The sequence below is a fragment of the Centroberyx gerrardi genome, chromosome 19 (assembly GCF_048128805.1).
Source record: "Centroberyx gerrardi isolate f3 chromosome 19, fCenGer3.hap1.cur.20231027, whole genome shotgun sequence".
Taxonomy (NCBI): Eukaryota; Metazoa; Chordata; class Actinopteri; order Beryciformes; family Berycidae; genus Centroberyx; species Centroberyx gerrardi.
In genome coordinates this window covers 6,036,297-6,052,721 of record NC_136015.1, presented here as the reverse complement: position 1 = coordinate 6,052,721, position 16,425 = coordinate 6,036,297, and positions in this window count along the sequence as shown.

Below are 16,425 nucleotides of genomic sequence, written 5' to 3'. Positions count from 1 at the left end.
CAAACGCTGCCGCCGCCGTTTATCAGCAGCCGAACGCGCGGGACAGCTTAGAAGTCGTCGTCTGTTGCTCGACAGCGGATTTGCATGCGAGGCGAGGTCGGGTTATTGTTTAAGGCGGCAAGTTTGACAAGGATACCTAGGGACACGCATAATGGACACTTCAATGAATACTTGTGCGAGAGCGAGGCTGTTGACTCCACTCAGCTCTGAAGCCCTTGGCATTGAGCGGCCAGGTAGATGAGAGACGTATCCGCGGAAACAGATGGCGACGCCCCACGTCTGACAACACGGCGGACCGTCAACCCCGTTGCCCGACCTTGTCCCACTGAAGGTTGGCAACCCCCGTGCTGATCAAAGTTCGCTGAGCTGAGACAGCAAAGCGTCTGTTCAGACTTCAGAGACGAGGAGGAGAGGGAGGCGAGAAAGAGAGGGGGCGGCAAGCACTGGGATATATAAAAAAAAAAAGTGTGTGAGCTGTGATTTTCGCCCTAATCTTCGGTTTTGAGAAGTCATCAACTTTGCGGGGATGTAGTTACAGTAAAGTGTTTTTACTTGGTGTTCTGTGGAAATTGTTTTTCTGTCTGGCTTACCTCTGTTTCTCGCGAGCAATTTCGGAGACCAGAATTCGGCGGCTCTGAAAACCCTCCTTTGTGTTACATACTGGGGGAAAAGGTATCTTTGCTGAGCCGAGAGTTATGCTTGCTGAGCTGAAGCCAGGTTTCCACATTCAATGCAACTTAACCCTCTACGAAGTAATCTCCACATTTAGAGGGGAATTAAAAGTGAAGAATTCAGTTCTTCATGTTTTGTGACAGCTCCAATCCATATTTGTGAACATGAACAATATTATGCCGAAGCCAGAAACCAGGAAACTAAGAGCTGAACCTGAGCCATTATCAACATCCAATATCTGAAACTGCGCCACAGAGAGCGAATAGGAAAAGATGAAGGCGGGAATCCAGTGGGATTTTCTGTGAAATTTCTGTTTCATTACTAATAATATCACTACAGAATAAAAGATGAAACGGCTCCGGATTTTACATTTGATGGCATCAGGGTCTTTGTGCTCGAGCTTCTAGCTTTGGCGGAGAATTTTTCATTTTCACAAATATTGACTTTCAGTCAGTCAGTTTAGTTGTACTCCACTTTAATAGAAAGGAGTGCATGGTTGTGTTTCCCACTCAAGCACATCAACAGTGTTCCAGGAGCATTCAGGGCTTTACAGGCAGGATCATCTAGATAGATTAAAGTGTGTGTCGAGGCTTTCCAGCTCAAATGCTAGTGTAAACTGGCCTGATTGGAAGGATTTCTGTAATTGTTTAGTGAGGAAGCCAATCAGGACCAAGTCCAGTTGTGATGTGTTTACTGGAGTTAGTCTGAAACTGCCTGTGAAAAAGGATGGATATTTGAAAATGCAATAACTTTATATGTATCCACTCAGATAAAGTCAAATCTGAACAATGTCTTCATGAAACATCTTTGATCATATATGTCTATAAATAGAGGAAAAATTGAATTTTAGAAATATTGGATCAGTGCATGGATGATAATGAGTTTCATATTATGAGCAATATTGGTCTAGCCTACAAAACCAGTTAAACCTATTTGCTGAACATCTAGACTATATTCTGCGCTGAAAATATTGTATTTGGTCTTCATGGACTCACCCACACACACCTACTCATTCACTGGGCACGGACACAACAGCACTGCTTGACCGCATACACACCCACTGTCTCACCTCCCGTGCCATCAGGTCTGGTTGTAGCACGTGCAAGGTGTGACTTATTAAGGGATGCAAGCCGACATGGGGCATGTACAGGAGAAATGAGGTGATGGGCACCCCAGAATCTAACCAAGAATCCAATTCATATACTGTGTTAATCATGGAATTTGTCAAATATGTATATGTAGTGTATGCAATCCATGGAACAATCTGTCCGTCTGTATGGCATTTGCGATATCTCAGACACTGCAAATAGGATTTAGGAGGACGTTAGGGAGATGATGCATCTCACCACGTCATTGTGACATTTTCAAAATTACACTGATTGGCCCAAAGGGGGCGCCGCATCGTTCGTTCGTTTGTCCATGATTTGTCATAACATCTCTGACATTGCTGATTGGATTTTGATTAAACTTGGGGAAATTATGCATCTCATTCTCACCACTGCTTTCTAGCATTTTCAAAATGACACTGACTGGTCCAGGGGGACGCTACGATTACAGGTCAAAACAAGGTGGCATATTTGTTAGTGATCGGCCTAGAGGGGCAACTGCATCATTTGTGGGGATGACAAGTTATGTGTTGCCTTGTTCCTTTGTGGATTTGGTTGAGGTAGTTTGTGTGAATTATTGTGGCAATTGCTGCCCGCTATTGTTGCACGCTTCCAGTTTACGACAGCCCATGGCAGTTTATATTGATCATAGGTCTTTCCATTTGCACTTATATATCATAACCCACCTCTGTTATCTCCTTGTTATTGCTGTTCACCGTTGTTATTGTTAACGCACGTAATGGCACTTAATTCATTTGCAAGGGCACAGCAGCTGATTATATCTCTAATTTTATGATTACAAAATTGCAATCTGCACTTACTGAGACATTTTCTCATTGCAGCTCTACTTATTATTGCAGAGTCACATCCGTCACATCCTTCACACCCATCCGTGTACCTGCAGTTGCCGGGAGCAATAAAGTTCCCCGCAGTTTTAGCTTCAGCCCGGTGTTACTGAATTCGAGCTCAGGCCAGTGCAGTTTCACGTTCTCACTCACACTGACATTATGGGCAGTTTCCCAGCTCTAGGTTACAGTCTGAAACACTCAAACAAACATCTTGTGGCTACGCTTGCCATATTTAAAATTTAGTTGCATCAAGGCTATAATATATGATAATTTATAATGAAATGTTTAATAATGCAATTTGGGCTACAATCCAGTTGGCTATTCACCCCAGCCGCAGGGTGAATCAGCAATGTTAAATTGCCTATATAGAAATTGATATCAATGACTTCATTATTAGACTATAACTTTCAATTTGGCATCTTTTGTAACAGGGCCAATCTAATTATCAAATGTGTTGCTGATCGATAAATGACTTGCTGATCCTGTGTGTGGGAGCTGCTCTGTGAGATTAAAGTGAAATAAAGGGAAATGGTGAAGGAGGAAAAGAGGCTCTGCTCTCTTCTGACATACCATGCCCCTCCAACATACAGTATGGAAATGAGGAGAGGGACAGGGACATGAGAAACAACTCAAATATCTAAAGGTACATGTATGGTAAATATTTAATGGTGAATCATGCACCATTAAATATTTACCTTTGTCTTCACAAATGCACTGATCAATACAAGGGCTCCAGGAAACGAAGCTCTGTGCAGTATGTTGAAGAAAAAGGCACAAAAGTAAGAACAAAACGCATGAATATGGTAATGAAACATTACAAGCACCAATTTACATATTCATTTAATTTATTTACCACGTATTTCATACTATGTCAGAATTTTTAGTTAACAATCAAATGTGCACTGCATGTTAGAAGTACTGTTTGCACAATCCAATTAGCCAGTCCAGCATCAACCAGCGGATTCATTTCATATTGGAAAACCTCAAGTAGTCTGATGCAGTGCATCAGCACTAAGGTGCAGGTAGCTGCAGCTACAGCTTGCCCTGAAAATTGCTTTTGATGTTTAGTATTGAATGGGAAAATCTCCATCATTTGATGAGGCCATTTTGCATGCAGTCAAATGTTTTTTTTTCTCTGCTCTTCCACTGATAGCGAGATGTAGCCAGGGAGAGAATGTAAAGCAGCTCTCACTACTGATGCATTTTATCAAGGAAGTTCTTCATCCAAAATGAGACGTCTGCCCCATTAATCATGAGCACCGAGGAAAGCGTGGGATGCCTCAGACGAAGTGAACAGTCCAATTGCACTTCTGTCAATGAGCAGTGCATTATGTGTCCCATGATGCTGAGGATTCTTTTCTGTTCCTATGCTTTTGATCTCTTTTAGGAGTTTTCCCAACGTTCTTTTACATTGTTATTAGCTGAATCCAGATGGAAGCTGAAACAGTTGAAATATTTCCATGTCTTTATATAGATTAAAAACGTGAGCCACAAAAGCAGCTTACTGGGCAGGAGAACATCCTTGTAATGTGGGATAGGATATTTACTGAAGTATCAGCACACATGATAACAAAATAGTTTACAGTGTGGGAGAATCCTCGAGGGATTTCAGAGACAAAACTAGGCAACATGTTTCAAACAGCACCTTTCTCAAACTGTGCCAGCAGTCCTATCCGACTGCACATTACAAGGCCACTCTTTGTTTTATTTTTGACAGTCTTTATTCAGACATCAGGCAGTTTGGCAGGTCTGTCATTACAGTACTGACATCACTTGGGCTGGAAAAGAATATATTTTACAGTGGCAGGGCTGAGTGGTGAGTGTGTTTTCTATCGGGTTGTCAGTCAGATCCGCTGAGGAATTCAATCTTTTCCTGTTCACTTTCCTGAGCCACCTTGGCAGCTTGAAAAAAATCGAGTTCTACATGAACATCTAAAAGCTAGATCTGCTTCACTGACAATTAAAGAGCCAATAAGTACGATTTTTACTGCCCCATAGCACAAAATGCCCATAATATATCTGCGGGGGGTTGATAGGGTTTTTGATCAATACCAATAACTCAACAATTACTTCACCAAGTGCTGAGAAATCTGTTTTCCAACACTTACTTTCTGGCCTGTACTCTGCTCTGGAACAAAAACTCCCCACCCATTTCATCCTGTTTGAGGCTGGATCCTTCCTTTAACACTGGCTTCCTAGATATATTGGTGAGATTAATTGATTCAGCTGACGCCCCCCTTCTCTGATCCAACTATGACTATCTACTACATCCAAGAGCCCACATCGTTTTCAGATTTTTAGATTTTGACACACCTGAAAAGCCTGTATGCTATGAACAGGTGGATTCCTTGGGAGGACTTTCCAGATACAGTTTGTGGGATTAAGACAGGGCACATTAAATAACCTGAGCCGCCTCAGGAAGAACAGCCAGCTCTGTCCTCTCTAATCTACTGCCACAGTGTTATCGGTCCATTGCAGGTTGTTATTAAGTGAAACCCCAAGTTGTTGGGGCTGGACCGTCGTGTGGACAGTGACTGGATTCAGGACCTCCTGGTTCTGCCACAAATCCACCGACAGCTAGTTTGTTTTGTCCCTCAGTAAGGAAACCAATCAGTCGGTCAGGGGGGCAATTAAAGGGTCATTAAGTAATCATTGATTAAATAAACACTGATAAAACTTTTTTCCTCCTACACAAGTCTCTGGCACAGCCGCACCTGCCTCCCGTCCCCTTGAGCTACGGTGGCCTGTAACTGACATAAACAATAAAGTCACATTTTCACAATAAACGAGTAAGCTAGCTAATTAGAGCAGAGATCCAACAGTAACATCTAATGAAGAGGTAATACGTAATATCACCATGCTAAATAATGGAATACTGCATCGTCATTTCCTCTCACTCGTAGCACTGGCCTCCTGTTTTTGTTCCAAAACACAGTATGGACCAGAAAGTGAGTTTAGAAAGCCAGAGATCTCAGCACCTGACCAAGTAAATGTTGAGTCATTCGTACTGATCAACAACCCTATCAACCCCTGCAGATATATTATGGTCATTCTGCTTTATAGGGCAGTACAAATCGTACTTATTGCGCCTTTAACTTCTCACAAAATCAGCCCCAACTCTCGCAACTCTCAATTCTGAAAACCAGCAGCAACACAACAACTAAAGTTCATAAGGATTTATGGGTGGCAACTGCTGTGGACAAGAGAATGTAAATGCTTTCATGATTTTCTTTTCACAATTGAATTTTTATTTTGTAGCTTGGACAGCTGTATGTAAGAGAGATAATTTGATGGTTTAACATACATCTAGCTAGCTAGCTAGTTGTGAATGTATGATTCTAATCACAAACAAGAATAGCCAACATGACTCCTTTTGTCCCTAAAATTGCTAGTCAAGAATAGGTAAGGAGTGCAATACAACAAATTCTCTGACACAGTGCAATACAAACAATGCTGTAGAGATAAAACCATCAAAAAACAAAAATGATAGACAGGCACATGCATTGGAACCACCTTGATTCCAACAAAATGCAGAAAATAATATGTTTCTCCAGCAGTCTTGGAACCAGACCAGTCCACACCTCATTACAACAACCTAGTCTATAAAGCTCAAACACAAAGCTATTCAGTGAATACAGATGAAGAATTTATAAAGCCTAAAGCCTCCCCAGGTATAGTTGCAGCTCTCAAACCCTTGAGACAACCCCAAATGGCCATGGGAATTCTGTCTATTCTGGATATCCACAAAGTTAAAGTGCATGTACTCATTAATATTTATTGTCATTTATACCTACCTAAACATGCATAATTCAGTGTTTCACTCATAACGTAACTGTATCCAATTTTGGATAAGACCAAGAATTCAAAATCAATAACGAATATAATTCGTCCTGTACCATTTTCATTTAAGTTTCTCATAAATAAATCATGCTTCAATTGCCTTTTTCCAAGTTGAGTATCACTTTTACCTTATCTTGTCATTCTTTTTCTTCCACTCCCTGCAAATGGATGATAGTGCGCATAGTTTTTGAAATGCAAAAGGTTTATCCAATTCTGACACTTAATTCAGTTCATGGCGGCTGCGATATTAACCCTTCCTGCACTTCCACAGCGTCACAGATAGCTGGAGGAATTGTAGACTAGGTACCCATTTATCAGTTAATATTACCACCACTGGATATTTTTTTATTAAATACTCTTCACAGATATATTCATGATTTAACTATGGATCCTCTATATGAAGGTACCTTCGCCCAAAATGCAATGTAATGGTTCGCGCTTCTTGTTCGTGTCCATAACCAGTTCATACCGGATTTTCAGAACTGAATGTCTTTATATGTCTAAATATCTATAGATATTTATGAAATGTGGAAGGGAACTCATCTAAAAAAGTTGCAAAAGAGTTCCAAAAAGTTCCAAAAGACCTGAAATGACGTGTGAGAGTGTGTGTCCGAATGTGGGTACGATGTCTAGAATTGGACCCAGTTCCGTTAACTAAAAAATAATTTCTTGATGTAGTGAACAGCGATGGTATAAAACGCCTACATCTCAAAAAACAACAAAAAAGGATGATGCAGGACCATATAATGCAGTAGGCATTGGAGCCACTGTGGGGTCTGTACAGGTTTGATACTTGTTGATGTTGAGCTGCAGGTTGGTCCTCTCGCCTCCTAGCATCTCACCAGGCTCCTAAACTCTTGTTCTCCTCAATGATACATCCTCTTATTGAAGCATCATCAGAGTCCTTTTAGGTGGGACGACGTGAAGCTGAACTCTGAGATAAGACGACACGCAGAGATAACAGGACGGCGGCTTGAGGTGCCCCCTGGAATCGTACGGACCACAACCTGTCGGTAAAATAGACTGTAATCCAGGACGCCATAGGGTCGTCCACCCAGCTTATCCCCCTGCAGCAGGGACTGTATGCTGTTAAAAGCACAGGAGGAAAAAAATGATCCTCACAGTGCTATCAGAGTTATCTAAATGGGAGTAAGCCCTGTGGAGCAGCTAGATGATGGTGTCATCTGCCCGGTAGTGAGCCTGGAAGGCAAATTGACGGCGGTCCAGAGAGCGTCTCATAAGGGTTCTGGGTCCAGGACTAACCTGGCAGAGGTCTTACTAATGGGAAATGTACCGCTGCTCTGTAGCCACTGAGTACATTTACATCTGGGTAAGAAATTAAAATTTTTTTGTCACACATTTTGCCCCTTGATCTGATTTTTAGGGGCATTTCGATCATTTTTCAGGGGGAAATTTTATTGAACTATGAAATAACACATCTGCATTGCATATTGGCAAATGAACACTCAATTTGTGCCACTAAGAATTCGTTCTCACTGCTGGAAACTGGCAGCAAGCCTTACAGAAGAGTATGGTCCCATTTTCCTCTCTCTGTCCCCAACCAGTCCATCTTCTATTGTTGAGTTTTTTAAGATATTGTTTGTTTGTGTGAGGTCAGCATTTTCTTCTACTGCTGGCTGTGTGGCCCCAACATTTACTACTGCTTCAGGCTGTGTACTTGGTTGTTTTCTGATCAAAAAATGCTCCATTTTTCTTCATTTTTCTCGCCCAGAACGCACCGGAAAGAGCTCCCACAAATCATCTATGGTGGCTCATGTGTGAGTATTTGACAAGTCAATGAAAAAAAATGTGAACAGGGTGAAATGCAAAAAATGGTACTCCTAATTATTGGGGGCAGTTTTTTCTCTCTCATTTTTAATTTCATGGCCATTTTATGAACTTTCAAGGGCATTTTTGCCCCAAGCCACTGTTAATTTCTGACATTTCTTACATGCACGCTAATATTTCAGTCTCAACCCTATTAAGGCAATACTGACTACATAAATTGTCAATGGCTTTATCTGATTATCTTAATCAGAGTAATCACACCCCTTGCCTTGTAGCAGCTTTTCTTGCGCTATGGAACCGTGCATGGAGGTTACTGGATACACTTTCACCTATTTGATTTCTCTGCAGCTCCTTTTTGGCAACAACATCCTTCATGAAATAAGGGATCAAGACAGGGAAGATAGAGCTGATATCTAAAAGGGCAGACATCTAAAATTTGTATGTGCTGAAAGGCCTGTGTGCTTCTTATACTGCAGAGCCTCAGAAGGGAATGTCTGCTTTTAACAACTCAACTATATTTCCACTCATTTCTGTGTTACACACTCCATTTTCATATTACTCAAATGTGCCATTACTTAGGCTAACAAAATTATTCATGATGAACAGTGAGCATGCATATTGCTTGGTTTTGAGTAAGTAATCTGTGAACTTCTTCCTCTGCTACACTTATGGGAGTCTGGCTTCTAAATTTTTCCTTTAAGATTTCAAAATGCTCAGTGCGTCTAAAAGTTGCTGGGGTTCATGATGACACTGTACACTTTTCACTCTAGGAAAATACATGTTTGTCAATGAGCCGTACAGACTTGCACTGTTTATTACTTTGTCAATTCCTGCATTAAAAACCTAATTCTAATTGCCATGCTGTATGGTATGCTGATCAAAGCTGGCAAAGCTGATGGTGCCAGCAATTTTTGCTCTCTAAATAATGAAATACACTGAGTTCTATCAATCTTCAAAAATGTATAGCTGTGTATGGAGCATACCCTCTAATTTGCTGCTGCAGACACTCTGGCCAGCTAAATGTCAAGTAAAATCTATAAACAAATGCCAACTAAAATCTATAAACCAATGGCAACTATAATCTGTAAACACAGGCAGGCAGCCACATATTTGAATTGTACATTCAAATGTTCTTATTTTATTATGAACTCAGGTCTCACCTGCAAATGAGATCTTGGTCTCAATGTGACTTCTTGATTAAATAAAGGTTATATAAATAAAGGTTATATATGGGATCATTGCTTTGAATAACCATAAACTTGTGACCTAATAACTGATGTAAAAGCCAAAAACCAGTTTGAAACTATGTCTATGTAGCTGTTTATTGAGCAACATTCCTATCAAATGGACAGATAAACACATTTCCAGAGAGTATTACCTCTGCTCTAATCCCTCTTAATAATTGCCTTCTTGTGCACCAACATGTTGTCCACATAACACACTTTGGACCAACTGTAATTTTGCTGCAGCAGAAGCATAAAAATTGGTCTGAGGAACATCCAAAATGTAGTTACAGTTCTAGCTCTGGATTATCTTTATAGTCGTAGCTGTGGTGGCAACACAGTCAATCTATTTACTTCATTCATTTTGTTACGTTGCATACATAGTTATGATTGTAGGTCTGGTGGGGGCTTAAAATGACTCAGGTTGGTAATATTCTTTGTGATATCATTTGTATTTTTAAACCATCAGACCACAATACAATAATATTGACGATAATAATAATTGCACTTTTCAAAACAAAGTTACAACCTGAGCGCTATGGGAAACTAACAAATCAATGACTTCTTAAGACAGTTGATACATTTCAAATAGAAGTAGTGAGACTTTGGATGCATTGACCAAAACATACTGCTGTTTATTCAAACTCAGGTGGCACCAAATAACCGCACAGAGAAAATGCAAGTCATGGTGATAGTCCTCTAACAAGAGAACTGTAGTGCGATTCATTAGGAGTGACAACATAATCCAAGTACCAACTACAGGAAACAACCACAAAACGCAAGCGTTTACGGGTATCAGGAGACGGATGTTGACATCCGATATCCAGCAGTTCCTCAGGCTTGGAAAGCCTAGTAGAGCAAAATGAAGTTTGGACTGATGCTCATATTCAGCTATTTCTTCAAGTGTTCTTAACTGGTATGAACCAGAGAAGATCAATTACAGCAAAGAGTACAGACAAGTCCATCAGGCACGGCTAAAATTAAAAGAACTGTAAAATAACTGTCATGTTTGTGTCTATACTATTTGTGCTCATCTGTTATGAACAGCTGACCGATTCCGAGAAATTATGAGTCGAGGACTTAGATTTGGTTTTGTTTTCTGTTGTCTTCTGTAGCTAACACAGGGGAGAGATAACATCACCTATCAGCTCGACTTTTAGCAAAAGTCTTGCTAACACACATTAATAATTGGTCAATGTGGTCTGCACTGATGTGACATAGCAAAATTATTAGCCTTGATGGTAATAATTTATAGCTTACAAGCCTAGAGTGTAACCTAGCAGATCTCAAGCCATTACTGTGTACCACTTTTAGCTGTGCTGCTCTCTGCACCAATAATGTTACTATACTAAGTCATGCCACATGGCCATGAGGAATTTCTGCTACTCCTAACTCACTCGTGATGTTAGAAGTTAGTGTTGAACCATTTGAGAATGCTGTTTGGAAGGGGGGAAGCAGGTTTTGTCTTTGTTTTGATTTAGGTTTGTCACCTATTGTTGCGCCTGCAGGGGGTGCTATTTTACATAAATCTTACCTAGTGCACCTTTAAGCTGCAAAAGAGAGATTCTGGGGAATTTCTTTTAGCTATAATATCAGCTCTAAGAGTAAGTCGCATCCCCTGGAGAAGACAGTTTTAATTTTCAGCAGGAAATGTATTTCCTCCTAGTTTGGCATGCCTTCCCTTCCTGCAGTTCATATACTCTGAGTTACAGTGTCCATCAACAATGTACTCTAAATAAGTAGGGTGCTTTAAGGGCGCTTCAAAGGTTCTTTTGAGGGCTGTGAAGGTTCCAAACAGGAACCCTCGGAGGCTGCTTTCCAGTCGTTTGAAGAATGGTTTGCCAGCCTGCTTACCTTTCCACTCACATTAACTTTTAATACAGCTCCAAAAGGCATACAAAACACTTTCAAGTCTACAGTCTACAGTTTATTTGCTTGAGTTTTCCCATCCAGGCCCGGTTCCATGGCGGCGTATGGCATCCTCCGATAAAAATTTGTGCCTCCTCAATTTAAAACCCTTGTTTATTCTCCATCCCTGCTCATAGTCACTGTCAAACACACACAAATGGCCAGTGATGTAGTGGTAAACAAAACGCTGGGTAAATTCTGACCTCCATTTGGTCATCATCCTAAGGCAAACAAGCACCAATATGAGGAGAAAACGGTTCGACTTCCATAAAAGCATCAATTTATGCTTTTCCCCTTAAAATATCCTATCCTCACATAATTTACACCAGTTTGATACTACTTGATGTGTACTATGAATGTACATAATAAAAAGGTGGGTAAACTGTATTCTATAAATAAAAAGGTTAGGTTTAGGTGGGTTTACCCTCCATTACATCCCTGCTGACTTGTGCAATGTAGCTTCCTATTACTGCATCCAGTGACAACAGTTCAGTCTACTGTGATATGCAGCCATGCCAATCCCAAGAGCCTAATCAAAAACCAGCTAATCAAAAAGTAGTCGTGGGCAGCGGGGAGCCTTTGCCATGCTTTGATCATGTGACAATATATCTGATCATGTTCCATGCAGTAGAGTCTCTAATTGGCTTGTGACCAGGGGTGAGATGCATATCTGAAAGTGTCTGATGCATGTAAACATTGGTCTTTGGTTATAGTCTACACTGACAAGCAAATATACATCTATGCAATCAGAAATTTATGGTGAGGTCTTGTTGTTCCATGCAGGACTTTATAGTGAAGTGGATGATGCAGTAATAGAAAGGGTGTCCAAGAAAAGTCCTGAATCACAGAGAAACCAGCAACTAATTGAATATCAAAACAGGTGGTGTTACGGTGTTGTAGTGGATTTTCTTCTTTCTTCAACTTCCACTTCAGATTCGAGGAGCTGAACACAGAACGAATGAGACAAACTCTGATTCTTTTTCTTTGGCTTTATTCTTCATATAACAGAGTACATAATACAACTGATATGTGAAGGGTCTGACAAAGAATTCTCATCTTCAGGTTATTTTGTACATTCTAACCCCCCTTCACACCATGCTCCACTTATAGGGATAGTCTATTCCTAAACTTGACCTTATTATGGCTCTCTAATTGGTCTAACTGGCATCAATCCAGCTACTGCTGACAGAAAGCACCTGTTGTTTTGTACCGCTAGGCCGAAACTAGGAGTCTTCCTCCCTAATTCCTGTATCATACTACAATATTTGGCTATAACCTCTCTTTCTGGCAATAACAATCCCATTAATCTTTCTTGTTTGTGAGAAGCTTACTGGCATGAGCTGGTATCAAAGGCCTCTTTCTCTCTACTCTCTCCTCACTGTGCATAGTACATGTATGTGTGCTGTCTGATCAAAGGAATGTGTTAATATATTCTCCTTGATTATATTGATTAAGTACAGATTATGCATTGATTATGACGATAACATAATTTCCTTCAACAACGGTTATCCCTGCGATTCCAGATACCCCGGTGTGCAACCTTCCCCCATCAGCCACTGCTCCCAGTGATTAAGTGCTATGTGAGCTTTTTCCCCAAACTTAAAGATGAAGAGGCTGCACTTAGTTAAATGCTCTTAAATATTCCTTTAATCGCACTTCAAGCGTGCCTCATCATCCCATCTCTCTGTGTCAATTGATCGCTCCCTGCTTGCATTAAGGAAATCAAGTTAGGCTACGCCGGACATTCCTATGCACAGTCAGAACCACTTGTGCAGCACGAGGAGGAAATTAGGTTGAGTAGCAGTGGGTGATGTGTATTTTTTTTTTTATTTGGTTCACTCCGTATCAGCACTCTCCCATTTAGACAAATTGTACGAACAGGTTGTTTTGCCCTTTATGGGTGATGATGAACCTCATTCTAGAGTGAATTTGTTGATTATAGTAGATATAGTATACCGTATTTCCTCTAATAGTGGCCTGTAGTCAATTAAAAGCCGGGTCTCCGATAATGGCCGGGGCCGTCGTTGACACGAACAAATAAAGGCCGGTCTCAAATACAGGCCGGGGGTAAAAACAAAGTAAACAAGACTAGGTCAAAACCTAGTATATAGCTGCACTGTGTCCAATTAGAAAATAAGTTAATTAGAAATAAAGGCCTGTCTCTAATATAAGCCTGCTTCCAATAAAGGCCTGGTACCCTCTGCAGTTGAGGTAAATAAAGGCCCGGGCCACTATTAGAGGAAATACGGTAGTATTATCTGAACTTGTGCACAGGACTTAAGTAAGTGAAACCAAAAGATGGAGTGCTTGTAGATCCACAATCAACCTAAGCAAGGTAAATATAACAATACTGATTAATTTATATTATTTATAAAATAATAATAAACACCCAATAATGTCACACCCTTATAAAAAACAACCAGGACTGATTCCATCAATGCCAAAATATGACTTGTCAATATTACACATCATGGTACAGCAACTCACTCTCAGCTTATGTTTACATGGGAAAACATCTCGCATGAGGAGGAGGTGAGAACACCAGCGCTGCATAGTCAGAAACAGCTAGACTGACTTGTAATTTTCCATTTTTCACATTAAAACCGCTAGATAACTAGAACGGGCACAATGTTAAGTCTCCGGAGAGTCTTGCCTTGCACTCAGAGGCAGTGGGACCAATGAAGTGAGTCCATTTCAATTCAAATTTTAATTTGTTGGGGCTGGATACAAAGTGATCACTAGCCATTGGAGATAAGGAAAAACTCAATAATGCTGGTATTATCCTTTAAGCTGATTACTGGCCCCTATGAGATGGATAGGCCTAATCTGGCACGGAGGTTGTCTGTGTTTGCTTTGGGGATGAGAAAGTTATAGATCCACATCTTTATTGGATGCGAGATTAGTGGAGGTTTCTAAAAAACAAACCTTTTTTTTAATTTTCTTTTTATTTCAAGAACTCTGGTCATTTGGTTAACTGAATGAAAGGTGAGGATCGTCCCGTTTGATCTCATTCGCTGTCTGTGTTCCGCGGCTCTTCTTTGATAACAGCATCTGTGACACTAGCGAGCCACCAACAGAAAAATTTAGCCGTTTGATCAGAGAAAATGAAAACTACATCAACACAGTTTGAAAGCCATATTGGCACTAGGTTGTGCTTCCATTTGTAAGAAATGTGATGAAGCCCGTCATGCTGTGAGGCTCAGCGGGTGAGCACACCACAACAGTAAATCAAAGGTGCAGCAACACCACCGACTGCAAGTTTTCACTCCTTTCCTTACTGGATACAAGTTTCATCATAACGCTGGAATTCCACCAATGTTGTCTACCAATTGGCCAACATATAGAAGGATTCTCAAAATACATACAGTGGATATCAAAAGTCGAATTAACTACCTTTTATAGCCTTGAGGCCTGAAATAAAAACCTAATCAGACATTTTCCACTTTCCTTTGGATATAACAAAAGGATACTCATTCCTGACCATGTATTAAAAATGGAAAACTAACGGAAAACTGAAACAAAAAGTGTGCACACCTCTTATACCTGGGGATTCGTAATCGTGTTAAAATTCAATTAATCACATTTAAAGGCGCGCATTAAGCTAATTTGCCGTCACCTGAAATCACATGAAGTGATTCTAAGTAGATCAATTCAAACCAATCAAATGTCCCCCGGAACACAGCGAAGACCGTAATCAAGAAGTGGAGGAAATGTGGCAGCAGCAGGACTTCGCCTAGATCAGGACGTCCCTCTGAGACGGATGACTGTGCAGGATGAAGCTCATCAGGGAAGCAAAGAGACCAACAGCAACATTAAACAACTGCGGGACGGTATGAAAGTCTTCCCGCTCCGTGCGTGTAACAGCTAATTTGCAAGTTCTTCACATTTCTGGGCTGTGGGGTCAGGTGGCAAGACAGACACCACGTTTCCTTAAAAAGAACATCCAGTTCATCTTAATTATGCAAGAGGACACAGCCAGCCTAGTCCTAAAATCACGTGGAAAATGTCTTTGGGTGTGATGAAACCAAGGCTGAACTTTTTGTTCTTGGTTCCAAAATACGTGTTTGGTGCAGAGCCAGCAAAGCCCTTCACCCAAAGAGCCGACTGACCAATGTTAAAGGATAATACCGCTGTTTTTAGGTTTGTGCCAATGGTCTAGGTAGCACCTCTCCTTTAATGATGGTGTCTAAGCTCAGTCGGCATAGTTGGAGATATCACAGTTTGTTTTCCTCCCTTCAGAAAAAGCCATTTGCTGCTATTCATTCTTGTACAGTATGAAAAACAACTCCCACACAGCTAGACAATCCATCACAGCGAACATGAAGCCTTCATTTGGTTCGGTCAGAGTTTCTGTTTTATTGTTATCCCATTGTGCTGAGTTGAGTGTTTTCGTATTAGTGCTGCGTTACGTTACGCTCTGCTTACTGTCAATCACCTGACACCCGCAGGAGGAAATGGAAGTCTCCGCCAGGAAATAATCCCTCAAAAACATGTCGCCCTACAGACTTTATTGTCCCATCCATGTCTTTTTAATTAGAGTGTCTTTGTTAGCCGGTAGAGCAGTTAATTTCAAGCTAAGGTTTGACATTGCAAAGTTTGCATTTTAAAAAAGACGAAAAAAGAGTGAGTGTTAAAAAATCTAATTACATAGGGCATGCATTGTAAAATGATTGGGAGAAATGTAAACTGGATGTAGACATTAGCAAATGGGCTGTAACTCTAAATGACACCAGCATTGTTCTTTAAGCATGATGGTGCAGCATCATGAGGCTGGACAGGGGCTCCGGTCAGGATAGAGGGGGAAATGAATAGCTCCAGCTACAAAGAATTATATTATTACATCTTTCAACTTGACAACAAACTGAAGCACACAGCCAATTCAACCAAGGAATGGCTGAGAAAAAAAAGGAACATCAGTATCCTGGAACGGGACAGTCACAGCCCGGACCTCAGTCTCATAGAAAATCTGTGAACTGACATAAAGAGGAGTGTGCATAGGGGGTCCCTTGCAATTTGAATGAGTTTGAACTCTTCTGCAAA